This window comes from Opisthocomus hoazin, chromosome W (assembly GCF_030867145.1).
Source record: "Opisthocomus hoazin isolate bOpiHoa1 chromosome W, bOpiHoa1.hap1, whole genome shotgun sequence".
NCBI lineage: Eukaryota > Metazoa > Chordata > Aves > Opisthocomiformes > Opisthocomidae > Opisthocomus > Opisthocomus hoazin.
The window spans coordinates 19,478,743-19,506,667 of NC_134453.1; the positions used below are offsets into that span (position 1 = coordinate 19,478,743).

At 52.2% G+C, this 27,925-nt stretch overlaps 1 protein-coding gene across 1 annotated transcript in view; it reads right to left on the minus strand.

The window, feature by feature from the left end:
- Positions 1-23,997, minus strand: part of LOC142365579 (zinc finger and BTB domain-containing protein 7C-like) — a 174,257-nt gene extending 150,260 nt beyond the window's left edge. The window contains exon 1 of the mRNA XM_075446475.1: positions 23,886-23,997. The gene's annotated coding sequence lies outside the window, so the exon portion shown is untranslated. The remainder of the gene's footprint in view (positions 1-23,885) is intronic.
- Positions 23,998-27,925: the final 3,928 nt, after the last annotated feature.

Consider the following 27,925-nt stretch of genomic DNA (forward strand, 5'->3'; position numbering starts at 1 on the left):
GGGATGGATCTTTTATTACATTCTGTTTATCTCCTATATTACTAAAGAGAAAGCCATGAAGCATGAGATCCTTTTAGGTTCTCTGAATCCACTTAGATTTTATCTCTGGAGACAGAGCTTTCCAGGAATGAAATAGCTGCAAGACATGATGTGGGTGAAATGAAATCAAATAGAGAGTCTCCAACATGAAAGGCAAACTTAAAGGATGACAGCACTAGTTAGACAGAGGGAGAAATATGGAGGAAAGGAAATTAAAAGCAATTAAAGGGAATTAATTAGAAGGTATGATGGAACTATGAAAGAGGAAAAACAGCTATGCAGAGTTCACTAAATACCCCAAACTTTTAATTGTTGCACTTAGAACTGCAAGCCCTGGAGGTTCAAAATCCCTCTGGCAGTTTCCAGAAAAAATTCCCATGGCTTAAACAAATTACTTCTTTGCCTTTAAGTCTGCATGGCGGAAAAGTTCCTGAGCTTCTCCTCCAAACCATGAAGGCAGAGGTGCATCCTGCTCCCCCCTTCACACCATTGGCCAAAGCAGACAACCCACGGCGGCAGCTGATGCCTGGAGTTGGGGCTTCAAGTAGAGTGTTCATGCTGTCATCCCAAGTGCTGGGGCTGAATTATCTGCACCTACCCAATGTTCCTGGTAGGATTTTCAAAGGGCCCTGGGGGTGGTGGGGCCATCGTCTGCGCTTGAAGTCACCAGAATGAGACCAGCCACTGGGTCAGTCCCAGGGGAGATGACTATCAGCTGCAGCATCTCGCCTTTCGTGGAAACACACTGCCCGCACTTCTGACTAAAACCCAGCAGTCCTTTTCATAGAATCACAGAATGGTTTGGGTTGGAAGGGACCTTAAAGATCATCTGGTTCCAACCCCCCTGCCATCAGCAGGGACATCTTCCACCAGAGCAGGGTGCTCAGAGCTCCATCCAACCTGGCCTTGAACACTGCCAGGGAGGGGGCAGCCACAGCTTCTCTGGGCAACCTGGGCCAGGGCCTCACCACCCTCAGAGTAAAAAATTTCTTCCTAATATCTAACCTAAATCTAACCTTTTTCAGTTTAAAGCCTGCTCATCATCTCCAGTTCTGAACTGGAATGAGGACTTAAACCAAAACATTGCCATGAAAAGGGCTGCGGAGAGCAGGAGCCTCAGTCTCTCCAGATCTTCCCTTTGCCAACCGCCTTGGCTTGAACCACGGGAAGTTGTTGGGGTCGATGTAGCTTGAGAGTTAGCATGACTAGGCTGCTTAAGCAAAACAGCATAACTGAACAGGCTGCTGGAAAAGACAGCTAAGAATAGCCATTGAGAAAGTTCTGATAGCGCACGTGGTGTGGGTTAGCAAAAACAAGATGTGTTCAAGGACATGCAGGCAGTCTGTTGCTATTGGCGTTAGTGCATAGTTACCAATCATAAGGGAATGTGGGGCGTGTGAACAGCGCGTGATTTATGTCTGTAGCCTATCCGAATAAGCGTGATCGCGTGTGCAGATATGAAAAATGTATATAACCTCACAAGCGGAATAATAAAGAAAACCAACTGTGCACTGCATCAATGTGTGTGAGAGTCGTTCCTGTCCTTGCACGGATGCTGAACCTCGGCAGGAAGTAAGGAAGTCCCCTATGGAGATCAATACAGCCTTTATTAAGGGAATAGTGTTGATGGCTGGGAGGAACGACAAGAGGTCATAAAAAAAAGCAGGCAGACACTGTTTGTCTTGGCCTCCTGGTTATGTATTATTTTCCTGGGATGCAAGCTTCGTTTGGCCCCATGGCAAAGGCAAGGACGCACGAAACGAAGACGGTGCCGCCTTGCCAACGCAGGGTTTGTTTCAGAAGAAACTCCTCACCCGACGTTTCCACGCAGGAAGGAGCTGACGGGGCAGAAAAGCCGAAGCTTGGAAAGCAACAGCCGGATCCTTCAAGCTTGGGGTGCACGCATGGGGTCCACGCAGCGCCCCAAAAATCCATATGGGGGCATGGACAAGTTCCTTACGGTCTTCCCATGCTCTCCATCCACCCATACCATGCTCACCTCTATCAGTGACAAGGCAGGTCACGTATAGACATAGGGACTGTGCAGAAAGAGCCATCTCCATCCCCTGCCCCAGCCCTGCTACCTCCTCTGCCCCAGCCACTGCTCGATCCTGCCATTTTCAGAGACCCACAAAGCCTTGTTTGTGTTTAAGTGACTGCAAGCTGATTTACACGACAATAACCCTGTTTCCAAACAGGCGGGCTTCAAGCAGCTCACCCCAGCGACAGAACCACACTGTTCCTATGAAAGGGAGAACTCCATTACCAGTTACCTGACACAATTCAGAATTTAAAAAAACACTTTTTTTTTTTTAAAAGGCACAGCTAAAGTGACATAAAAAAGCCACTCATTTTCAACCCAAGCCTAGGGAGTATTTTTTTTTCTTCTTGAAAGACAGACTGTTTCATGCTTTGAAGTTAATTATAACTATTTTGCTTTATACATCACTTGCTCAGGAAGTTACAAGCCTTCCAGATCTCCGTGGTTTATTTGGTACCGAAACAGACCAAGGTTTGAAAGTCACAGCTGTCACAAGCCCAGCTTCCATTAAGAAGATTAATCTTCCCCAAGATGCATCTATGGGAAGGTCTGAATCACAGAGTTGGATCCTGCTAGTGGCTACATGGCATCAGCAGAACTGCACGAAGATGAGGAAAAGCAAAGCTGGGCTGGTGAGCATCAAACGCTCCCGTCTGGTCCCACAGCAGGAGAAGGCAGTAAAATATTCTGCTGAAATGTCCCAAAGAGCTGATTTTCACGCCCCGTGTAGCAAAGCAGAGCCCTGCTCCAGTGCTGGGTCTGCCAGGCACCGGGGCAAATCAATACCCAATTAATAGCAATAAAGACAACGTGACTGAAAAAGTCAACGGAGCATCTACCAGCAGCCGTGCCTACGTGGTGGGATGGGAAAGCTTCAGCTGCTGGCCCCTGGGGATGCTCATGGAGACCCACCACCGCTCCAGGGCATGCCACAGCACATATCACAGCCTCCATCCCTAAATTAAGGGAGTCTTACGACTCTTCAGCACTAAACAAAATCAAATAATAATGCGGTGAGGGAACAGCCACATCACGGCAAACACCATGTGCTACCAGGACGAGCGGCTCGCCAACGAGCCCCCGCAAACAGCCTGCATCTCCCTTTCCCCCCCTACTCGCCCTCTGTCCACAAGAGCAAAGTAATTTAGCTTTGAGCTTTTAATTCAAAGAGCAGAGCATCTAACACGCTGAATCGGGGTCACGCCATCGTTCCCGAGCACCATGTTCAGAAAAAAGGCAGCACCTACATGGGAGAGAGACATTGAAGCTGCCAGATCACAGGCCAATTCAAAGCAAACCCCAAAGAGTCACCAGGGAGTTCTGAGATACTCCTGCACACACAGACACCAAAGGGACAGAAGAAACTGCTTGGCAGAGGAGGAACTGGAGCTGCTCTGAAAGAAGGGCTGCGCTCGCGGTGGAGTTGGAACTCAGAGGTATCAGCACGCAAAGCTTCCCGCGTTGCTCTGCTGCCTACAACCTGCAGGCAACTATAACCAAGAGCGGGTTTTCTGCTAGTGCAGGATCTGCTGGTGGGTTTTCGAGGTGCACCTCAAAGGCAGAGGACTTTCAGCGACGGCCAAGCTGAAAACTGGGGAGAGAATGGTGGGTGGCGAGGTTCCGCTCTAGGTCAGCACAAGAGCAGCATCACCACCACAACGCCTGGGCTTGAACCATGCCTGAAAGGAGCTGGTGGTCTTCAACCAGCTGCAACGAGGCTTTGGGGGACGCAGCACCCGCTTTGGTTGGGGTTTTCTGCTTGGTGAGTTAGGCTGCTTTGTGAATTAGCCCATCTCCTCCAGGGACCCAGGGCAGGACCTCCTGAATTACAACTCCGCTGCATCTGCAGCAAACGCTGCTGAATTCAGAAGGTGCAGGGAGATGCTGGCCTTTAATGTGGGGAACCCACAATGGATTAACATTACCTTTCGCTCAGAAAAGCAGCAGAATCCAGCTTACAAATTAAAAGGCAGCAGCCGACAAGTGATTAGCATACCCTTTCCACTGCATGAGGCCGTCATCGACAAAATAACTATAAACCTTTTTTTTTTTCTTAAAAGCACAGTCTCCACAGAGTGATTCTGCCTCCGGGCTCCACTGAGTTTGCAGCGCCCTGTATTCGTTTCCCAGCTGAGACAACTGCAAGTTAAGCGTTCGCTGGTGTTGTTGCTGCTACAGGAATTGTGCAGCTAAATAATTCAGCAACCAATTACTGTTTAACGAAATCACTCCCCACCACTGGAGCAGCGATCCAGCATCCAGGCCAAGCGACCCCAGCAAAAAGGAATCTGCAAGAAGCCTTCGTTCAGGGTAAAGACATCGACTTGTGCCCTTCTTCTGTGTAATACACAACTTCTTGACCGAGAGACAAAGTATACGGCGCATTTTATCGCATGCTAAATGAGGGCTGTAATGAATCGCTGCTTGCCTCTAGATCACCTGTTTGGTTGCCACCTCAGCAAACTGGTGAGGGAAAAAGATCCTGCCCATGGGATGGTTCCTCGGCAAAATGAGCTCAAGAAAATGAGAAAGAAGGACAGCCTAACGCCGATTTTGTGGTCGGATCAGGAAATCTGCATTTCTCCCTTGTCCCCAAAATATATGAGACACCTCCGCATTTGATGCTTTCACCATCAGGCCACCGCACCGAGCCAGCTCTCCAGCAAGGGCAACCAGTGCTCTCCAGCTCAGATTCATCCCGCTCAGGATCCAGTCCTCCCACCCTGCCTCTGTGCCTGGATTTGGGACCCAAAAACGCAGCCGCTCTCATTTTCATAGACTCATCGATACACAGCATGCGTGACCAGCTGCCCTCTTGGCTATGAGACAGGAGCTTATTTAAGGGCTGAACTTGATCTTCTCCAGGCAGGGCATCACCAGAGCTTACCCAGCCCGTCTCCATCACCACACCTGGTTTTTAGAGAGATCCCTCCTGCCCACTCGGTTCCTCGGCCGTGCGGCTTTAAAGCTTTCTTCTGCACAGCTATAAAAGAGTGTGAGAAAACTTGGAAAGGAAACCCTGGGTGGTACAGCAAGTGGAACAAGGAGCAATCTGTGCCTGGGGCAGAGGAGGGGGTGGCAGAGCCCACATGGTGCCAGGCTGAATGGCTGCCGGGGAGAAAATGACACACCACACCATCCCGCTTTTGTCCAGGGGCGAGACCAAAACGCTCCAGAAAAAAAGAAAAAAAAAACTCAAAAAGGGATTATTCTGGCTTGCGCCGCTCCCTCCCCTCCTCACAACCCCTGAGCAGGCTACAGGCGACCGCCCCTGCATCCTCACTCCTACAGACCACAGGGCATCGCTGCCTGAGCGGCATCTAGGTCGGTTTGGCACCAGGCTCGCACTTTTATGGTGCCCAGGTTTCTCCCTGCTTGTTGCTTTTTAACAAGGAATTGCAGCAACAAAGCCACCCGACGCTGGGTTTGGTTGGCCAGCAAAGCCAAAGAAAAGCTCAAAAACGTGCCACTGGCCATGAGGGCCACTCTTACCTCTGCTACACTCCATGCTCAAGTATGTCCTCTCTTGCTCCCTCATCTCAGGCATCCCTCCATCACACCAGCCTGAGGCCATGGGGCTTCTCTAGAGTCCATCACTATGATAACCCCCTCCCCATGGGCTCCTCTCTTCCCTCCCCACAGCTGAGGCTCATCTTCTAACCACCTCCAGGTCAGATCCTTCACCTGCAGCTCATAAGCCATCTCCCAAATGCCCCACTACCCTTTCGAGCCCTGACCTGCAGTATCACACATTTTTTCTATATCTCTTTTTCCTGTTGTTTCCATATCTCCCATCCTCCTCTGTAACAGGACCAGAGTTCGCGCTTTATTCTTCAGCCAAAACTATCTCCATGTCTGGGCCACCTTTTGCTCCTCTCTTCAGGCATAATGAAAACAAGCAAGTCACAAATGCCATTTTCTTATAAATTAAGGTAAGCAGCCTACCCTGAAAAGAACCCAAAATCTCTGTTCCTGCCAGATGGTATATCTTCTTAAAAACAAAACCCCAAAGGAACCCCAACTAAACAACTGTCCATAGACACAAGCTCTCCTCCTACATCCCACGGGCACTTCAAAAGGGCTCAGGCAAGATTAAGGAAAATATGGACTGGGGACTGCAGGAGTCCAAGAAGGGTGAATATTGTGGGAGAGATCTGCCCTGGTGGGACTTCAAAAAAGCCGATAACCTAAAGCCAACTTGCCAGCAGAAGCACCCGTATCAGACAGGAAGGCAACCCCAACTGATGTTCTCTGTATCAATGGAGGAGTTGGAAGGACAGTGAGGACAATTACGCTGAACAGGGGGAAATAGTGTCTGCTGAGCCCAGGATGACTCCCCGGCTCTCTACTCATCACACCACGCCTCAAAAATCTCCTGCTTAAATTTGGTTGCCAGAACATCCATGGTTCAGCATCAGTCCAGTTACTCGAAGTTTATGGTGGAGAAAAGACAGGGTGAAGAAAAAGCCACCTGCAGACAGAATATCACAGAATATCACAGAATAGTAGGGGTTGGAAGGGACCTCTGTGGGTCATCTAGTCCAACCCCCTGCCGAAGCAGGGTCACCTACAGCAGGCTGCACAGGACCTTGTCCAGGAGGGTCTTGAATATCTCCAGAGAGGGAGACTCCACAGCCTCCCTGGGCAGCCTGTGCCAGGGCTCCGTCACCCTCAGAGGGAAGAAGTTCTTCCTCATGTTCAGACGGAACTTCCTGTGCCTGAGTTTGTGCCCATTGCCCCTTGTCCTGTCACTGGGCACCACTGAAAAGAGCTTGGCCCCATCTTCCTGACACCCATCCTGCAGATATTTGTAGGCATTTATAAGGTCCCCTTGCAGCCTTCTCTTCTTCAGGCTGAACAAGACCAGCTCCCTCAACCTCTCCTCGTAGGGGAGATGCTCCAGTCCCCTCACCATCCTCGTAGCCCTCCGCTGGACTCTCTCCAGTAGCTCCTCATCTTTCTTGAACTGGGGAGCCCAGAACTGGACACAGTACTCCAGATGAGGCCTCACTAGGGCAGTGTAGAGGGGAAGGAGAACCTCCCTCGACCTGCTGGCCACACTCTTCTTGATGCACCCCAGGATCCCATTGGCTTTCTTGGCAGCCAGGGCACACTGCTGGCTCATGGTCAACCTGTCGTCCACCAGGACACCCAAGTCCCTCTCCGCAGAGCTGCACTCCAGCAGGTCCGCCCCAAGCCTGTACTGGTGCATGGGGTTGTTCCTCCCCAGATGCAGGACCCTGCACTTGCCCTTGTTGAACCTCATCAGGTTCCTCTCTGCCCAGCTTTCCAGCCTATCCAGGTCACGCTGAATGGCAGCACAGCCTTCTGGTGTATATCTACCACACCTCCCAGTTTGGTGTCGTCAGCAGTTTGGTGTCGACACCCAGGTTCACCTGGAGACACAGGACTCCCTCACCCAGGGCACCCTTCCCATGCATGGGACCTCCTGGGGCAGAGCAGAGCTACCCAGACCTAGAAGACAGCACGGATCACCGCTTCCCAGGCTTTGCCCGGGACCATGAGCACACCCTGCCAAGCGCTGGGCACAGAAGAGAAGCCACTGAGTCCATCTTCAGCTGGTGCCAAAGCTCACAGCATCCCTCCAGCCCAAAGCGGTGCTGAGCCCACCTCAGGGTCTGCTCTCCCCATACAGACATCGACGCTCCTCTGCCTGCTCGAGCCATAAAACCCTCTGCCCACCCCTGGCCTGGCTGGGGCCCTCAGTGACAGGAGCTGCAAAGAAAGAAATCAAAATTATCCATTGCAGCAGACACCTCAAAGTCATATTTGTCTTCTTCAGCGTGTCAGAGCTTCCCCCTCTTGAAGGGATTTTTATCTCAGCTCCTCGACGCAGGATGGGGGCTCGCTCTCCATCTTGCAGAAAAGAGACACCTCAGCACCTCCTGCACCCCCCTGACCCATGTCCCACCCCCGCCTGCACCCAGTCCCAGCCCTCAGAGACACCCAGCAACCAGGGGAAGCTCACAGCTCCACATGGCTGCCTCGCATGGGAGCAGCTCCCCATGAACAAGGCTCCGGCTAATTCGGCTACGTCCACGTGAGCCGTGATAACCACAGCAGCGCTACGCTCGAGCAGCCCGCCCCGGTCACGGAGCATGTCACCAGGAGGGCAAGACACCCTGCATGGGCTTCTCCGGGCACTTGCTAAAACCCAGAACTTCCCCTTTTATTCCTCTTTCAAATAAGGATTTCTAAACTTTGATGTCAAAATAATAAAAAGTAAAGCCAGCTCTCCACCCCCAATCCTTAGTTTAATATAAACTGGAAGACCGTGGGCTTTGCAAAGCTGGGCACTGATTTTGGTGACGGAAAGGGTCTGGCTTTTTTCCATTGCATCCATTTTCACAGGGTTAATGTGCAATCCCACCATGGCTCCCATCTCCACCGGCAAAGTGGGCTGGGAGCAAGCACGTGGCTCGGGGGTTGCTTTTGCTGCCTTTGTCAGGTCCAACAGCCTCAGCGAGCTACAGCCCTTTCACAAACCAAAAGTATATGCAGAAGAGGGTCAGAAATGGTGCAGATGTCTCAGATGAGGTCACACCAGCCTACCCAAGGTCACCTTTCTGAGTATGCCTCAGCGAGGTGAACCCTCAGTGAAGACTGAAGATCTGCCACTTCCACACGGATCTTGACTGAGAGGGGCTGCAAACCTCCCCCATGGGGCTCTGCAGTGCTCAGCCGTGATTAAGAAGAATTCCCTTTTCCTTCTCCCCTCCCTGAAGACTCATCTTGAGCATCTCCAGCTCTGAAGAAGAGCAAAACTGACTGCTATCCCTCCAGAAAACAGCAGTGAGCAGAGGCACCAGCACAACCCCCTTCCCAAACCCAACCACACAGCAAAGCCATCTACCGCAACCCTTCCACCCACATCCATCCCCATCCACCCGAGAAAAGCTACTCCGTGGAGATACACCGCTTCCTTTATGCTTCTAACGAATTATTATTGGTGACCCATAGGCACAGCTGGCCAGCCGACCTGCCATGCCTGCAGCGGAGCCTCCTCTTGCTCAGCTGTCAAAGGATCTGACCCGGAGGTGGCTAGATGATGAACTTCACTCTGAGGGTGGTGAGGCACCGAAAGAGGTTGCCCAGAGAAGCTGTGAATACTCCATCCCTGGCAGTGTTCAAGGCCAGGTTGGACAGGGCTTTGAGCAACCTGGTCTAGTGGAAGGTGTCCCTGCTGATGGCAGGGGGGTTGGAATCAGATGATCTTTAAGGTCCCTTCCAACCCAAACCATCCTGTGATTCAGCTGTGGGGAGGGTGGAGGAGAGCCCGTGGGCCCGGGGGCAGGGGATCATCCCAGTGTTGGACTCTGGGGAAGCCCCACAGCACGAGGCTGACGTGATGGAGAGGTGGCCAAGATGGGGGAGCAGGAGAAGACATCCCTGAGCGTGCGGCGGAGCAATGGGGGAAGATTTAGCCCTCTGGGTCATCTCAGTCACCTGGGTGTCCCCCGGGACCTGAGTCACCAGACACCCATCAGCCACCTCATCATCCGAGGCACCACCGGCCCCAGGGCCAGGGCGACGTGGGGAGCCCTGGGGAAGCATCGGAAGGCTGCGTGGAGCCGCCCGCTTCAGACTGCACCGTCTGAACATCTGCATATTTGGAACCACATAAAACCATCCCCTAACACCAACAAAAAAACGGCTTAAGAGCAAAAGAGAAGTGAAACTGCAGATATTTTGGGGGTGCGCATCCCACGCTGAACCCACCACGGTGGTTGCCAAAAACCACAGAGATGTCCCCATCCCCAGGGATCTCATGGCGGAGCACAAGAGGAGGCAGAGCAGACAAGTAAAAAGGTGTCCAGCAGTGGTACCCAATGCAGCAGAAAAATGGTTCGTGTGTTTTTGGGGTTTTTTTTTACATGCCACACCTGCACATCGTCCACCCATTCGTTCCCCTCCAGACTCATCCAAACACTCACTACTTGCACAACGCTTCCCAACGAGGATCAACTTTGCTAAGAAAAAGAACAGAGCCCTAGGCAAAATTAGCTCTTTGTCTCCCAAACAGGCAATTATCTCTTGCAAAACTATGTAAGTCTAAAATGCAGGAGAGGCAATATTAAGCTTTACTAAAATGGTGCCTTTAAAGTACAAATTGTTGCAATGTAAAAATAACACGGGGGATTTGCGGCTGTGGAAAACTGAGACTACATTTTATTTTACGGTTTCCAGGCATACCTGGCTCCAACAGAGATGACCCTAAAAGATCACCACCACGGCTGTATTACATACAGCACCCCATTTTTATTTTAGAGGTGGTACAAATGAACGACGTCCCCGCTCCTCCTGGAGCCCCCATAGACATGCTCTAAATACAACTGAGCAATCCAGATTCCCAAGGTGTACCTGTAATATATATAAAACACAAACCAAACTGCAACATATACCTCATATACGGTGGTGTGACGTGCCTAAAAATGTTCATGGTGTTTATTTGGGATTGCAGAAGAAAACCCTGATGTTCACAGAATCATAGAATCATAGGATCATTAAGGTTGGAGAAGACCTCTAAGATCATCAAGTCCAACCATCACCCCAACACCACCATGCCTGCTAAACCATGTCCCCAAGTGCCACATCTACATGTTTTTTAAACACCTCCAGGGATGGGGACTCCACCACTGCCCTGGGCAGCCTGTTCCAATGCCTGACCACTCTTTCAGTAAAGACATTTTTCCTAATATCCAAACTAAACCTCCCCTGATGCAACTTGAGGCCATTGCCTCTCGTCCTATGGCTAGTTGGTTGGTAGTAGAGACCAACACCCGCCTCACTACACCCTCCTTTCAGGTAGTTGTAGAGAGCGATAAGGTCCCCCCTCAGCCTCCTCTTCTCCAGACTCAACAGCCCCAGCTCCCTCAGTTGCTCCTCATCAGACTTGTTCTCTAGACCCCTCACCAGCTTTGTTACCTGGGCATGCTAGATGAATATCAAAACAACTTCATTGCTCACCATCAACACACGTAGGTATTATGTAGACAGATGCAGACAGAGATTAGGAAACAATTTTGGAGATCCTTAGGACAGCCCTTGTAAAGGCAAAAGCTTCAGGATGCAATGAACTGAAAGGCAAAACAGAGACTTGAGATTTACATCCCAGATCAGGCTCCGGAGCGTGAAGCAATAACGGTGGTTCTGGAGTGCAGCAAACCGCGTCTCATGCGACTTCTTCAGACAGGCAAAGCAGGCAGGAATGAAGCAGGCACAGGTCTATGCAGATTCCAGCCCATGACACACTCAGCAGAGATTAAAAGCCTGAGTGCTTTCTAAAGAACAACAACAAAAAAGAGCCCCTTTGGTCATTAATTCATTTATTTTTCTATGAAAACAGAAAAGACGCAGCATCTCCTGGAACACTTTCAGGGATGCCCCTCCTGCGTGTGTGCTCTCCCCCACAACCATCAGAAGAACCGAGCTGAAGGTGAAATGGTTTTCCAAGGGCAAGGAAGCACGCAGCTCTGGAAATGCCGTGGAAAAACGGATTACTTCTCATGCCTGAGCATGTCACACCCTCAACCTCTCCTGTCACTGCCATCACCAGCACGTCCCCATCCAGGACCGCAGCTGGCACGAAACACTGCCAGCATTTTGTAGGAAAGGCTGCGCATAAATGCCTGCACAAAACCAATGGAAAATTATGCAGCTAATTTGCATGGGTGATTACTATGAATTAGTATGCAATTGGCCAATTAGATTCCCTTCTTGCATGCATACAGTATCTCAATTCCGGCCTCATCCTGGAGCGATCTCCCAGTTTGATAAGTGGTCCAGCCAATGGGCTGTCTCCAAGTTCTGCTCCCAACCTCAAGATCATCACAGAATCACAGAATGGTTTGGGTGGGAAGGGACCTTTGAAGGCCATCTAGTCCAACCCTCCTGCCGTGAGCAGGGACAGCTTCAACCAGAGCAGGTTGCTCAGAGCCCCGTCCAACCTGGCCTGGGATGTTTCCATTGATGGGGAATCTACCACCTCTTTGGGCACCCTGTTCCAGCTTCTTTACGGGTTTCCATCAGACGTACGGGCTAAAAACATTCACTGATCCCAGAGAGCTTTTAATAAATTCACAGGATTTGATCTACAGGGGACCTCCAAGATCACCTAACCTCACCTCAACCTGAAGAGTGGAGCCTCATGAAGCCCACATGACATTTGAGCTAAAGCACGTTTTTCAGGAAGACACCCAACCCCAAACTGAACAAGATGGAGAACCCATCCCATCCCCACGCAAGCATGTCAGCAGCCTGCCTGGAAGTTTATACGACCTTTGGCACATCCAGTTAAAAGATGCAATGGAAAAGCTTTTACTACTCATCCACAGCGCACGTGCTCTGAGGACTGAGAGGGTATCGGGGAAGACCAGCCATCCCCACCAGCTTGGAGGCAGCACATTTCTTCAAACTCCTTTTTCAACCCTAGACACAACCCAGCAGAGTCCGGCCAGGGAAGAAATAATGAAGGAAAAGGCTCCCAACAAGCCTGGTTTGAAGCCATCCCTGTGGGACGAGGTGGGCTGCATGGATTTGGGGTACTGCAGAGCAGGAGGGGAGGTTTGACCTCCCTCCTCACCCTTCCCCAGGTCCTCTCCTGGGGCTGGGGACCCCAATGACAAGCAGCCACTCTTCCAGGTAGAGCTTCTTCATCTCCGGTGACTGCGGAGGTCTGGAGCTCCTCACAGAGAGAGAAGCCCAGCGAGCTGTGAGCCCATTTTGGGGCGCCCAGGAGCCCGCAGGGGAGCGTGGCCATGCCAGACCCCCTTGGCTGTGTGGCATTTTCCAAATCCTGAGGAGAAGGAGGAGGAGGAGGAGGAGGAGGAGAAGGTGAACAGGAGCACCAGGGAATGACCAAGTCCCATTAACAGCATCGAGGTTGCCAAGCAACTAGGAGACACCGTCAAGAGACAACAGCGACCAGGGCCAAAAACTGCAGCAGCACCGAGAGCATGGGGGCAAGGTGGGCGAGATGAGGCTCGGCACCGTATGGTGGTTAACCCTCACGCACCCACCAGCTACTCCTCCACCCAAAATGAGGCCCCTGAGGTCCATCTCATGAAGGATGCTCATGCAGCAGGACCACCTGTGAAGGCGAGGATGGCCTGACTCATCCTGCCAAGGAAGGCATCACCACCCCATGTCGGGTGGGGTGAACGGAAGTGTCATCTCCCAAAAATCTTGCCATCAGCACCCTGATCCTGCACCCTCGCTCCCCACACCTTGGGCCCTTTTACCTGGCAACCCCGGACAGCGACAATAGAAACTTAGAGCAGATTTCCCCTCCGACGTTGCGTCAACTCTTGCCAAAACAGAGGAAATTCGCTCAAGACTGGAAGGTGACTTTAATTTCCTCCTCTGATTTTTTTTTTTGGGGGGGGGAGGAGGATTAACTTATTTCTTTTTAACGCCTTTGCCTGTCTTTGAACTACGCCTCTCAGAAGAGGAGCATCCCAACAGCACACTCATCTGCCGATGTCCAAAGAAGGGAACCTCAGCGCTTGGCCTAGCAGCATCTTTCCCAATTACTCATGTTTCAAAATCAAAATTGCCTTTTACTCTATTCCCCCCCTAAAACCAAGCAATCCTGCAGTTCAGCTTGGCCACGGGACAAACCGCTCCAATATTGGAACTACAGTATTAGAGCTACAAAGATGATGAGGGGACTGGAACATCTCTCCTATGAGGAAAGGCTGAGGGAGCTGGGCTTGTTCAGCCTGGAGAAGAGAAGGCTGAGAGGGGACCCAATAAATGCCTACAAATATCTGCAGGGTGGGTGTCAGGAGGATGGGGCCAGACTCTTTTCAGTGGTGCCCAGCGACAGGACAAGGGGCAACGGGCACAAACTGAAGCACAGGAAGTTCCAGCTGAACCCGAGGAAGAACTTCTTCCCTCTGAGGGTGACGGAGCACTGGAACAGGCTGCCCAGGGAGGCTGTGGAGTCTCCTTCTCTGGAGATATTCAAGACCCGCCTGGACACGGTCCTGTGCAGCCTGCTCTGGGTGACCCTGCTTTGGCAGGGGGGTTGGACTAGATGACCCACAGAGGTCCCTTCCAACCCCAAACATGCTGTGATTCTGTGTGATTCTGTGATTGCATATATTTTTTTCCAGCTCTGCAACAAGTGCATGCCAGGGAAGTGGTCCAGGACCAATACAGATCATGGTGTGAAGAGCCACTCAGCATCACCAACCCCAAGATGCCACCACCCTAAGCTCACCCTGATGGCAATCTTGCTCCAGGGCTTTGCTAAAGTCTCCAACATGTCTAAAGAAGTCCCAGGACTGCAGTTAGCTGTCGGTGTAAAGAAGGTGACCTCCAAAGCTACATCAGTAACTGCTGTGAAGACACCATCCTCCTCCTCCCTGCTTCTCCCTAGACCGATGCACCTTTAAAACAAGCTCTGTTTTAACGCGATAGTTTTTCTACCTCTTGCTTTCAGCTGGGATTGCATGCTCAAAACAACAACAAACAGGTATTTTACAAGGATGGTCAGTCATTTCTTTACAATTCAAAGCCCAATAAAGATAAGGGGCTTAGAATAACTCTGTACGCAGCCCCGGAGAAGGTCTGCTCCTGAAATCAATGGACTAGCCAGGCGAATAAAATCACTCACACGTGGAAGTGTTGCGAGCCCGGTCTATAATAAAAGACATTTAAAAAGGCATCAAAAAATAACACAGGCAGTGCTGCAGGAGTACGTACACACCAAGCTGCTGAAGTGAGATACTCAAGTTGCATCAACATCACAAAAAATGAGATTAACACCCGCATTTCATATTTTGAAGGGAAATCATAAAATGCGTTATTTGTAAACTGACACTAAATTAATTTACAAGTTGATGTTTATTTTGTGAAGCCCATCATTATTACAGGTCACCTTAAATTTACAACCTGAGCCCGGTAAATTCCTGCATTGTCATACTAATTGCACATTATCAAAGGGCTCATTTATAGCCTTATCAGCCAAAATGGTGATTGTTAAAGAAACCCTGCTGCTTGTTTCCCACTTCCAATTTCACATGGCATCTCTATGCTTCTCAACAGGCTGGCCAAATAGTGTTTATCTTCTTGGGGGAGGGAGGGAAGACTCTAAAATAGATCAGGGATTAATTTAACCAATTCAGGGCACTGGCCAACACCAGGTCCACACCAGTATCTGGTGCCTTTGGGTTAAAGAGAAGGCCAAGGTCCCTGCAGTACCAAATTTCAGGCTCAGGCAGAAACCCTAAGCTGCAAACATCCAGGAAAAGGATGATTTATAAAGGCAAGGCTGACAAGCGGAGCGCTGCCGGCAGACGGCAATGCAATAACAACTCTGCTTGCAATTCCCCGCTGAGCAACTTCGGTGACTGTCATCAGTCATGTTTCTCTTCTCCTCTATTTAATTGACAATCAAGATGCTGAAAAGCAACAATGAATACCCCGAATGTTTTCTCTTGCATCACCGTGATTAATTTCTGGAACTTCATTCTCAAGCTGCAAACGGTCACCAGTTTTGGTGAGTCTTCTGGACTTTAACCTCAAGGTCACTGCTGACCCAGCTGAGGTCACCCTGCTCCTGCCCACCCTTTTTTGGTTTTACTTTGATCATGTGTTCATCACAGAGCAAGGCAACCTAAAAATAAATCTCCCAAAGGGATTTATATTTAAAAGTTGCCAACCGCCCTGTGCCAAGGTACAACACGCTCTACAGAAGGGCTCATCTTCGTTGCAGTCAGGGAGTTCATCACCTGCCAATTAGCTTGAGGTCCATACATTTGCTAATGCTGGTTTGATTACTCCCATCAGATCTTATCAAACATGGAAATCTTCAGGTCTTACGCTAGGCAAAGCCTGGAGAAAGGAGCAGGCCTGAGCCAATAAATAAATAAGTCAATCATTTTTGGATTAAACTGAAAAAAGAGGGCAAGAAGTAAACTTTTCTCTTCCGCCCCAACCTCCTCCACTGCTGCATGTTGTTAAACATGATGCAATGAGAAGGTTCAGATAGCATTGGAAAGGCTCCTTCCACCAGGAACAGAGCCCACGAGGTCCTACGGGGCCAAAGACCATCTTGCAGACTGGTGAATCTCATCTGCACGAGACCCAAAATCTGCAAGAAGTAGCCACAACGGGTTGGGAGACACCACTTTTCTCAGCAAATCAGTGCCCCGTAACGTTACTTAGGACTTTCTAGAGCATCGTTCACCACACAACCCAAAAGGACCCATGTCCCTCTTGGGGGTGCTTGGCTGGCAGAGGTGACAGCTTTCAGATAAGTCACAGAGCTGCTGGGTTTGCCCACTGGAAGACTTAAATAAAATGTCCATGTCATATTCAGGGGGACTGTCCTGTCCGGCTTCCATAGAATCATTCAGGTTGGAAAAGACCTTCAAGATCATCGAGTCCAATCATAACATGGCTGGAGCACCTCTCCTACAAGGACAGGCTGAGGGAGTTGGGGCTGTTCAGCCTGGAGAAGAGAAGGCTCCGGGGTGACCTTAGAGCAGCTGCCAGTGCCTGAATGGACCAACAGGAAGGGTGGAGAGGGACTTCTCACAAGGGTGCGTAGTGATAGGACAAGGGGGAACGGCTCTAAACTAAAAGAGGGCAGATTTAGATTAGATATTAGGAAGAAATTCTTCCCCATGAGGGTGGTGAAACACTGACCCAGGTTGCCCAGAGAAGCTGTGGCTGCCCCCTCCCTGGCAGTGTTCAAGGCCAGGTTGGATGGAGCTCTGAGCACCCTGGTCTGGTGGAAGGGGTCCCTGCCCATAGCAGGGGGTTGGAACCAGATGATCTTTAAGGTCCCTTCCAACCCAAACCATTCTGTGATTCTATGATAAGCTAACACTGCCAAGTCCACCAGTAAACCATGCCCCTAAGTGCCACACGTAATACACGCCTACACGTAAATAGGGTTCATTGTATTTGCGGACCCAAATTTTCTCTGCAGCTCCAAGTGAAGGCAGTAATTCTGCATTTCAGGTCCTGAACCCTGGTGCAGGTGTGTTATTAAACAGTTGATACTACCTTGAAGCCTGGGAGCAGCATTTTATGTGCATGTGAGAGTTTATAGAACATTCGGGCGTCGTTTCTGATGAATGGCCCTGTTAGACATTAGATCTTCAACCCATCGCTCTTGAAAATACTATTATTTTTTTCTTATTTATTTGTATTGCAGTAATTCATTCAGGTGCCAACCATGACTGAGGCCATGCTATCGATATGCAGCATGATGGCAGCAGCAAGAGACAGCTCCGGATCTACAGATCACACAGGAGAAAAGGAAGCATCACGGCTGGCGTTTCATGGGCGGGGAATGGAGATAAAACCAGATTATGTCCCCCAAATCCCAAGGAAAACCCCAGCAAAATGAACAGAAGGAGAACCCCAGTCCCCAGAGCACCCATCTAAGCGTTTAACCAGAAGAGGACCACAGAAGCCCCATCTCAGGCAGAAGCAGGAGTCTCAGACAGACCTTTCATATGGAGATGCGTGTCCCACCAAAACCCCTAGATCAGGACAACAGTAATTGAGGGCCATCAGCTCATGCCTCTGCAAAGCCAGGCTCAGATAAAGCTGTCCTAGCTGGGACAGCCTCCCTGCCTACCCCAGAGACCTGCCTCCCGGCAGGAACCACAAGCACACCCAATGTGTGCTCCAGCAGTGGTCTGTATGGACTGGCAGGATGAGATGCTGTCGGCCCATACCACTCGTCTTCTCCATAGGATGCCCCAAGGCGGCGTTCAAGCCCTGCTGCTGCCAAGTAACGCAGAAGCAGTGGGTGGATTTGCAATAGCTCAGCTCTGGTCTGGCAAGACACACCATACTTGACCTTGATCATGCCAACATGCATCAAAAGCAGGTTGACATGGCCCACCAGCAGCCATGAGGATGTGGGCTAATTCCACATCTGTGGCCAGGCCCTGTGTCACCCCCCGTAACTGTGCCAGATGTTTTGTCCCACTGCATGAAGGACCACGCAGGTGAGCAACCACCATGGTCACAAGATGCTGCTGCCCCCAGCCACAGCAGCCAAGGTGTCACCAGGATGGGCTGGATCTCCAAGCCATGGGGGTCTGCCAAGAGCCTGGTCCTGCTCCCTGGGAGTTGCACCATGGTCCACAGCGGAGGCAGAGCTGGCTCCTAGTTCTCCTTGCCACCAAGAACAGGCAGTGTCATCTTGCCCTTTGAAGTTTTTCTTCTGAGCCTTGCTCTTGTAGCAAGTCCCTTTGCTCCTGGAGATCCACTGGAGAGGAAACCAGCAGCCTGGAGAGCCCCACCGCTCCCCACCCGCCTGCTCCTTCCTCCTCCAAAGAAAACCGCAAACCCTTTCAGACCAACCAGCTTAGGTAAATAAGCCAATGAACCTCCTCCCAACGACAACAACAGAGAACTGAGATCTCATTAAATAAATGAAACAGATTCGCAAGACCGGGAAGGGTTGTTTCTCCGAGCTGGTCATGGTGAGATTAAAGGCACAGCGAGACCCGGATCCCTTTTCACCGGAGCGCTGTAAAATGAGTGGCACAGACCCAGCAGAGCTTAAAATACACGGGCAGGGCACACCCTTCCCTCCAAACACACCTGCCACTTTTTTTTTCTACCCCTTTTTCTCTCCCACATCCTCTCTGGAAAAGCCAAACTTCATTCATGACAGAAGCGAACTATTTCCTTTTTTATTTTAATATTTCCCTTTTTATTTTATGGCGACCATCTGGGAGCGGGGAGGGGAAAGGAAGCCCTGGAGCATTTCAGAAACAATATTAAAAAAAAAAAGGTATTATTAAAACCAAAAAGCATAAACAAACAAACCACATTACCCAGAATAATGGCTTCGGGGAAAAGCGCCAATAAAATTGTATAAGCTTCGAGAAGAGAACGGAGAGTCCTCACTGCTGAGAGGAGCATGCTGCTGCGGTAGGACAGCGGCTGGGACAGCAGGGATGCTCAGGGCGAGCCAGCAAGGAGAAGGGTTTCACATAGATTTAGCTGCCTAAACACGTCTTCAGGCACTTGGTTCTGGTCATTGCAAAGCCCCGGTCTAGGCAAGTTCAGACCCTTTCAATACAGAGTAATCACCCCTCTGCTCCGCTCTGGTGAGACCCCCCAGGAGTCCTGCGTCCAGCTCTGGAGCCCTCAGCACAGGACAGAGCTGGAGCTGTTGGAGCGGGGCCAGAGGAGGCCCCAGCCATGATCCGAGGGCTGGAACCCCTCTGCTGGGAGGAAAGGCTGGGAGAGCTGGGGCTGCTCAGCCTGGGGAAGAGAAGGCTGCAGGGAGACCTTAGAGCAGCTGCCAGTGTCTGGAGGGGCCTGCGAGAGAGCTGGAGAGGGACTTTTGATATGGGCATGAGGTGACAGGATAAGGGATGATGGCTTTAAACTAAAAGAGGAGAGATCCAGACTAGACATAAGGAAGACGTTCTTTACGATGAGGGTGGTGAAACCCTGGCCCAGGTTGCCCAGAGAGCTGGTCGATGCCCCATCCCAGGCCAGGCTGGATGGGGCTCTGAGCAACCTGATCTGGGTGAAGATGTCCCTGCTGACAGCAGGGAGGTTGGACTAGATGACCTTCAAAGCTCCCTTCCACCCCAAACCATTCTGTGATTCTATATCTCTCCCCACTGTGCAAAGCAGAAACATCTCCAGCAGCAACCACTTGCAAGCCCTCATCCAGGAGGTACTTGCACAAAACAGCCCCAGGGTGACAATTCAGCATCTCTGCAGGATGAGGGCCATACCAGCTAAAGCAAAAGAAGAATATCCTCATAGAGAAGGTGTATTTTTACACCATCAGCTTCTCCGATCACTTCTAGCCCCCATCCAAAGTTTGCTGCCACCGCCGAAATTCTCTTTACCACCTAAAACTAATTTTGTCTTGCACCCCGTGGCAAAGAGCTCCAAGTTGCCTTTTCCAGACATGGTTGTTTCCAGTCTGAGTAACAGAAAACGTGTTTCCCCACATATGAGGGGAGGTTTAGATTAGACAGAAGGAAGAATTTCTTTATGACAAGGATGGTGAGACCCTGGCAGAGATTGCCCAGAGAGGTGGTCGATGCCCCATCCCTGGAAACATCCCAGGCCAGGTTGGATGGGGCTCTGAGCAACCTGCTCTGGGTGAAGATGTCCCTGCTCACGGCAGGGGGGCTGGAGTAGATCCACCTGTATTGATATCAGGGGTTGCCCCAAACCATGTGCAAGACCTTGCACTTGGCCTTGTTGAACCTCATGAGGTTCACACCAGGAGCCACTTCTCGAGCTTGCCCAGGTCCCTCTGGATGGCATCCCGGGGAGCACCAAGGGATGCACCCATTGCTCCTGTCCTAGGAAGGAAGCATGTTGGGGCGATGCTTTGCACCCACACGTTTCCACTCTGATGCAGCACCTAAGTCCCTGAAAATAATGAGGTGCAAGAAGCCACGTGGAAATTACGGTGAGGAGGAGGGTGATACCATGCAGCATTGAGGCAGGGTTAGCAGAAAACACGGGCAGCGCAGGCAGCCACACTCCTGAGATACCGACACTGCAGCAGAGAAGACAAACATCTGGCCCAAGGCCACGCAGCGAGGCAGTGTCCCCTCTACGTGACTTTCAGTCCGTGCTCCGGCACGGGATCACTAAGGCATCCTTCAAAAAATTGCTAATGTTGGCTTCAAAATTGTGTGATTATGCTCATACACTCTCACATATGTAAATGTACTTTTTTTTTTCCCTCTTTGCTCCTTATCTTTCCAGATAACACCTCAAAACTTCTCTGAATAACCAGAAAAAGTAAAATCTCCTCGTTTCTCCACTAAAGAAGAACTGATGGAGGTTGACCTGACTCCAGGAGCTGGAGCTTTGCATGAAGCGGGACGCTGCCAACAGCCCCACCCAGCAAACCAGTGCCTGTATTTACAACCACGCGCCGGGAGGTACCGCAAACATTTCCCAGGAGCTGTAAAACCCACCGCCGCGACTGCAGCGGGCGCGGGGGATGAATGAGCTGAGGTCTGTCACTTGGAGAAGTCACGCCGGAGGAGATCCATCCAGGTCATCCATCTTTCTGCTGTGTTATACAATGAGATGGTAACGGCCAGCCCCGGGGGGATTTCCTTCCAGAAAACTCAACTGTTACTAAAATGGTAAGTTAATACCTAGCAAGAACTCCAACTGTCGTTAGACTGAGGTACGGGCACAACAGGGAATAAAATATTACAGTCCCCATTCAAATATTTCTATTTATAAGAGTAGAAATAAATAAACCTATCCGCAGGCTGCAAAGAGAGGAGGCTGAGATTAAAAGAAAAAGAAAAAAACCTGCGCACATCGATTCCTCCTTTGCCATTTTTTCCTAATAAATAGCCCGGCGCGGCTGCGCTGAAGGGTAGCTGGGGTGGAGGAGGGCACGCTGCCCGGCTCTCGCGGGGACGCAGGACACAAATCTGAGCTCAGGCTCTGCCCTTTTGTGTTGATTACAAAAAAAAAAGAAGGAAAGAAAGCCAGAAAAGTTATGCGGCTAATAAAGGGCTCTATTGTGCCATCAATTTTTTAAGCTTTAATGATTTCGGGAGGAAGTTCAGCTCAGCAATCGATAGCGCAAGACGGGCAGGAGGGCTGGGAGGAAATTCAGAGCTGGAGCTGCGGCGAGGGTCGGCGGAAAGAGGGGTGCAGAGGAAGGGGGTTCCCCTTGCTCAGGGCACAGGGGGGCTCCCGGGACCCCCCACGAGCTGGGGACCCCTGTCCTGCATAGCTCCCCATCCTGTTTAGCTGGCGCTGTGCGAGCTCCCTCTCCTGCCTCACGGCTCGTGCTGCCAGGGGACAGCGGGGACGTTTGGGGACGCTGGGGACGCTGCCAGCAGCGTGGGAGGTGGCGAAGCACCCACGCCGGCCGGGGTGCTCGCCCCACACTCCCCGCACCCGGGCTGAGCACGTACTGGGGATGCTCGCCCCACGCCGAGCCCAGCCCAGGGATGTTCATCCCATGCGAAACACGTCCGAGGGATGCTCACCCCACACCAAACACGTCCTGGGGATGCCTGCCCCACGCTGAGCCCATCCTGGGGATGCTCACCCCACACTGAACACATCCTAGGGATGCTCACCCCATGCTGAGCCCAGCTCAGGGATGCTCGCCCCATGCTGAACACGTCTGGGGATGCTCGCCCCACACCAAACATGTACCGGGGGTGCTCGCCCCACACTGAGTCCAGCCCAGAGACGTTCATCCCACACTGAGCCCGTCCCAGGGATGCTCGCTCCACACCGAACCCAGCCCAGGGATGCTCGCCCCACACCAAACATGTCCCAGAGGTGCTCACCCCATACTGAACACATTCTGGGGATGCTCACCCCACACTGATCACGTACCAGGGGGGTGCTCGCCCCACACTGAGCCCAGCCCGGGGATGCTCGCCCCACACTGAACATGTCCCAGGGATGCTCGCCCCACACTGAGCCCATCCTGGAGATGCTCACCCCACACCGAGCCCATCCTGGGGATGCTCACTCCACGCTGAGCCCATCCTGGGGATGCTCACCCCACACCAAACATATACTGGGGGTGCTCATCCCACACTGAGCCCAGCCCAGAGATGCTTGCCCCACGCTAGCCCATCCTGGGGATGTTCGCCCCACAGCGAACAAGTCCCAGGGGTGCTTGCCCCATGCCGAGCCCATCCTGGGGATGCTCACCCCACATTGTGCCCATCCCAGGGATGCTCGCCCCACACTGAACACATCCTGGGGATGCTCACCCCATGCCAAGCCCAGCCCAGGGATGCTCGCTCCAAACCGAGCCCATCCCAGGGATGCTCACCACCAGTCCCAGCGGTCTCTGGTGACCGCGGCTGGGGACACGCAGGCAGCCCCCCGTGTCCCCTTCCTCCCAGCAGCCCACCCGGAGAGCAGCCAGCCGCGCTCCTGCCCGCAGTGGGAGCCGCCGCCGCTGTACTGCATCGCCGAGGCTGGGTGCTGCCACCAGGGATAAGGAGCAATCCGGGCGGGAATGTCCTACGCCAGGTGGACCTACGTAACACGGTGACACAGCGTGAAGCCCTCCAGCACCCGAGGTGCCCCCCTTACCCCACGCAGCAGCCACAACCGCCTCCGAGTTTCCACAGGTCCACACAGCAGCTGGTTCAATACAATATAATAAAATATAATACAATAGAATAAAATATAATACAATAGAATACAATACAATATAATAAAATCAACAGCAACCCACCCAAGGGCTGCCCAGCGCAGGGGGGCAAGGGACGGGTCGTGACAGGGTCACTGCCAGCATCCCGTCCTGAATTATTACGGAAAAGCCAAGCCGGTGTCGGTGCGCGCTCGGCAGCACTCGGGGATCGCGGCGCGAGGAACCGCGGGCGAGCGGCAACTCCTGCCAAAGTTTTGCCAAAATAAGGGAAAAAAATTTTTAAAATTTTAAAAAATTCGTAGCGATAATTAATCAGCAAAAAATTATTATTAATAATCATAATTAATTGATTAAATAATTAATAAGGGGGGGAGAGCAGACCTGGCGGCGGTGCTGCCTCTGCGCGACGCTGCCGGTCCCGGTTTGGGGGGGGGTGGGGGGGGGGACGGGGAGGGACAGAGGGAGGGGAGGGTCCACGGGCGGGGATGAGGGATGGGGGGAGGGTGGCTTGGGGGGGGGGGGGCCCCCCGTGGGTGATGGCAGCAGAACCGGGGGGGACCCCCCAGCCTCGCCCCCCCCCCCCCCCCCCGCGGGAATCCCGGTGGGGGCGGGCGGGAGGAAATTTTTTTCTTTAAATAAAATATTTAATGAAATCAGGTAAAAAGAACTTACCGCCAAGAAGGAAAGTACGGGGGGGGGCATCGCCCCGCCGGTGGGACGGGACCGGGACACACGACGGGGGACGCGGCCCCACCTGCGCGCCGGCAGCCGCCCGCCCCGTCCGGCCGCGGCGACGAGCGAAGGGCCCGGATGTCGGTGGCCCCGCTCCCTCCCCCGCCGCCCGCGGAATAGGAGGGGGGGGGACGGGGGGACACCGGTGCCGGGGGGAGAGGGGGTCCCGCCGTCCCGCCCGACCCGTCGGGGCGCCGGGCGCTGCCACGTGGGACCGGCGGGGGGGGGGGGGAGGAGCGCCCCCGCCTTCACCCCCCCCCTCACTCCCGGGCTTGACAGGTCCACGCGACCAAACCAACCGCGGCGGACGGGCGGGCGGCTGAGCCAATCGGGGAGGAGGGGCGGGGCCGGAGGGAGCCTGAATGGGGAGCGGGTTGGCCGGCCACCGCGCCTCGGGGCCGGGGCGGTGGGAAGTGGTGTGGCGCTTTCTCTCAGGGGCCCTGTGAGGGTAGGTAGCGGCCACCGACTACCGACACGAGTGGGGTCCCGGCCGTGGCTGAGGGGAGCGGGGCGGCTTCGGAGTGAGGGGCGCTGGGGAGGGGAGGGCTCCACAACGTCCACCTTCATTTCCCCCCGGCACGGCTCACCGGCCTTCTTTGCCGCTGAGGAGCTTTGCGGGGCTGGCTGTGCAATTGCCCTCTGGAGAGAACCTGAAGCGATCCCTCCTCTCCTGGACCGTTAGATAATTCCAGCTAAGTAAAGCCTTAGATAGGAAATAAAAAAAAAATAGCCAAAATCCAGAGTGGGAACGCTGCTCCAGCATCGTCGTCCTGCTGCGAGATGGCTGTGGAGCAGGGTGCGCCTGATGGCATCCACCAGGTCTGGGTCCTCCTTCCTCCCCTTCCCGATCGCCCCTGCATTCCCTGTGCACTGGGGAAAGGAATTTAAAAGTTTTTCTTCTGCTTCTTGAAAGTATCGTTTGCCGCGTCGGTGCGGGTCACAAGTGCAGGGTGCCACCTGCCCCGTCTTCTGTTGTTTGATGTAGTCCCTGAAGCCACCGTGACAGGACTGGGTGATCATCACTCATCGCTCCTCAGCCGTTTCAGGGCTGGGCTGTGGGGGAGTAAACTCTTGACTCGCAGAGAGAGCAGGCGAGAATCCCGCTCGCTGCGTGAAATTGCCATCAGCAAGAAGCCCCCTTCGTACATTTAACGAGCTTGGTCCCAAAGCTGGTACTCCAAAGGAAAAAACATTGAGGTCCTGAAAACAGGAGGTTTTCCAATGGTTTTTTTGCTTGGCGGGCTGTTGGTTTGAGGATTTGGGATTTTCGATTTTTTTTTTTCTTTTTAAGTCAGACCTAGCCAAAATCACAGTTTGTTTTGATTTCATCTGACAGCCTAGCCCATCATCAGGCTTCCATGCTTTCCCTCCGTGTCCCTGAATGCAGTCGGCACAATGCTGAGTCATGGAAGAACAGTGTCAGCTTAAACTCTGAAGCATTTGAGTCTTCACCCTCAATATCAGCTATTTGGGGGGGGGGGGGGAGGGTGTTCTCCCCATGTGCGTTTAGAACATTTCCAGCACATTTGCACACTGTTTTCCAGGATTTCTGTGGTGGATGCTGCAAACTTTCATTAAATGTTTTCACTGAAGCACCGTTTCAAGCTGTTCCTTCAGGGTATGTTGGCGTGGGTTACGGATCCGTTGTAACGATGTCACCCCAATATGAGTATTGATCATTCAACCTTTATTAGTCAGCAAAACAAGGTTTATATAGCAAAACTATTACAGCATCTGATTGGTTAGACCCCTAACCATATATAGGCAAAACTACTGCAACTCGCTGTGATTGGTGCAGAGCTGCAGCTCGATGCGGAAGCAGTGCTGTGGCAGGAAACGACAGCGTGGCAGGAAGTGACAGCGCGGCAGGAAACGGCGACGTTCCCCCTGCTCCAGTGTCCCAAGCTCGTCGCTCTACCTTCCCAACAGGGTTCCGTGTTCGCCGCTCCCAAGGCTCACCTCTGGATCGGAACCCGGGTTGCTCAACGCACCAAACTATGTCCCCTCTCGTCCAGCCAGGACTCCACAAGGGTACATTGTTCTGCCATCCGTTTCAGGTGGAGGAGCCTGGCGCAGCGAGGCTCCAATTCAGCCTGGGATCTCTGCTCTAAGACCGAGTACAAACACTGCCAAATGCTGATCCAGCCTGGGATCTGACTCTGAATGCGTTACTCAAAACTCTCCGATTTTAGTGAAAACCTTCATCACTAGTGCACTTTTAGATTTAAAGGGAAGATTTAGATCAGAAAGGCGGGAGCAGCCGTTGTGACTTTGCTCTGCTGACAGAGAAATCTGTGTTCCCAACAGAAAGCGGAGGTGGGATTTGGGGATGCCCCACAAAGAACCGCAGAGAGCTTTCGTGTGGTAGAACTGTGGGTCCTCTGTATCAGCTGGAGAGAAAGGGTGCAAGGGGTGGGCAGCCATGAAGGACCAGCAGCCCTTTTCCATACAGTGGAAGGATGTGGTCCAGCTATGGGAGCTCTCCATCAGGAACATAGGGGATTTTCCCCAGGGAGGCTGAAAGTTTGTCCCCTAAGGAGAAACCCTAACCTTTGTCTTGTTCTCTAGGTCCAAACTTAGCACCTGATCAATTTTAAGGTAACAAGCTCGTGTAAAACATGCTGACAGGAGCAATGTGATGCTACCCCTTGATCTCCCTGGTACATCTCCTGCCTTCAGAGATCCATCGGGATGGTATTGCCTTCACAAGCATACAAACCCACTGCAGCGAAAGCATCTTGGAGAGAGTGTGTGACACAGGACAGACATGTGCTAAGGACTCCCACACGCCTTTGTCTGGCTGGCACCAGCACGGGAGGTGAGAGGCTATGAGGAAGGGCGGCTTTAGACAAGGCGTCACAAGGCAGGAAGGGCCGCTTGTATCTCTTGTGATTGTTTTCTCCTCCTGCCCAGCCCCAGGCAAACCTGAGATGGGACCAAACCAAAGATCTTGCCTGAGATTAGAAATGAATAAAATAAATAGAAACATAATTTTTCCTGCTATACTTTGCATCTAGTTGTATCAGGGTCCTGAGTGCACTAAGTGTGTACTGCAGCGTCTCCAGAGAAGAGCAACGAGGCTGGTGAGGGGTCTGGAGAACAAGTCTTTTGAGGAGTGGCTAAGGGAACTGGAGTTGTTGAGTCTGGAGAAGAGGAGGCTGAGGGGGGACCTTATCGCTCTCTACAACTACCTGAAAGGAGGGTGTAGTGAGGCAGGTGTTGGTCTCTTCTCCCAGGTAACCAGCGATAGGACAAGAGAAAACAGCCTCAAGTTGCATCACGGGAGGTTTAGACTGGATGTTAGGAAAAATTTCTTTACTGAAAGAGTGGCCAGGCATTGGAGCAGGCTGCCCAGGGCAGTGGTGGAGTCCCCATCCCTGGAGGGGTTCAAAAAACATGTAGATGTGGCACTTGGGGACATGGTTTAGCAGGCATGGTGGTGTTGGGTTGACGGTTGGACTTGATGATCTTAGAGGTCTTTTCCAAACTTAATGATTCTATGATTATGATTCTATGATTCTATGATTAATTTGCCTTAATTACCCTGACCAATCCCACCTCCTCCGACCCATCCTCCACACATTAGTCCAGAGGCTCCACTTAATCTCAGGCCTGGGCACCTAGACCTTGCCTGAGCTGTGCTGTAGGAGCACCTATCCGTAGTCCTTCCTGGGGTCCTGTGTCCTGGATCAGCGTCACACGTACACTGTACTTTTGTCCCCAGTCCTGCTCCTGCTGTTCCTAAGTAGACCCTGGAGCCGGTTCATCCCCTCACCTTGCCTGGGACTCTTGGTCATTCCTTTTTACCAGCCCGTGGCCCTGCCAACCCTCTTCAGATCTGGTGGGACTGCATCCCGGCCAGAGAGGACACTGCCTGTGCCGTGGTCACCATTGGCACTTGGCTCACCTTCCCTTGGCAGGAAGGATCACCCAACCTGGCTTTACCACAGCACCTGGGAATGCCATTGCATGAGCACCTT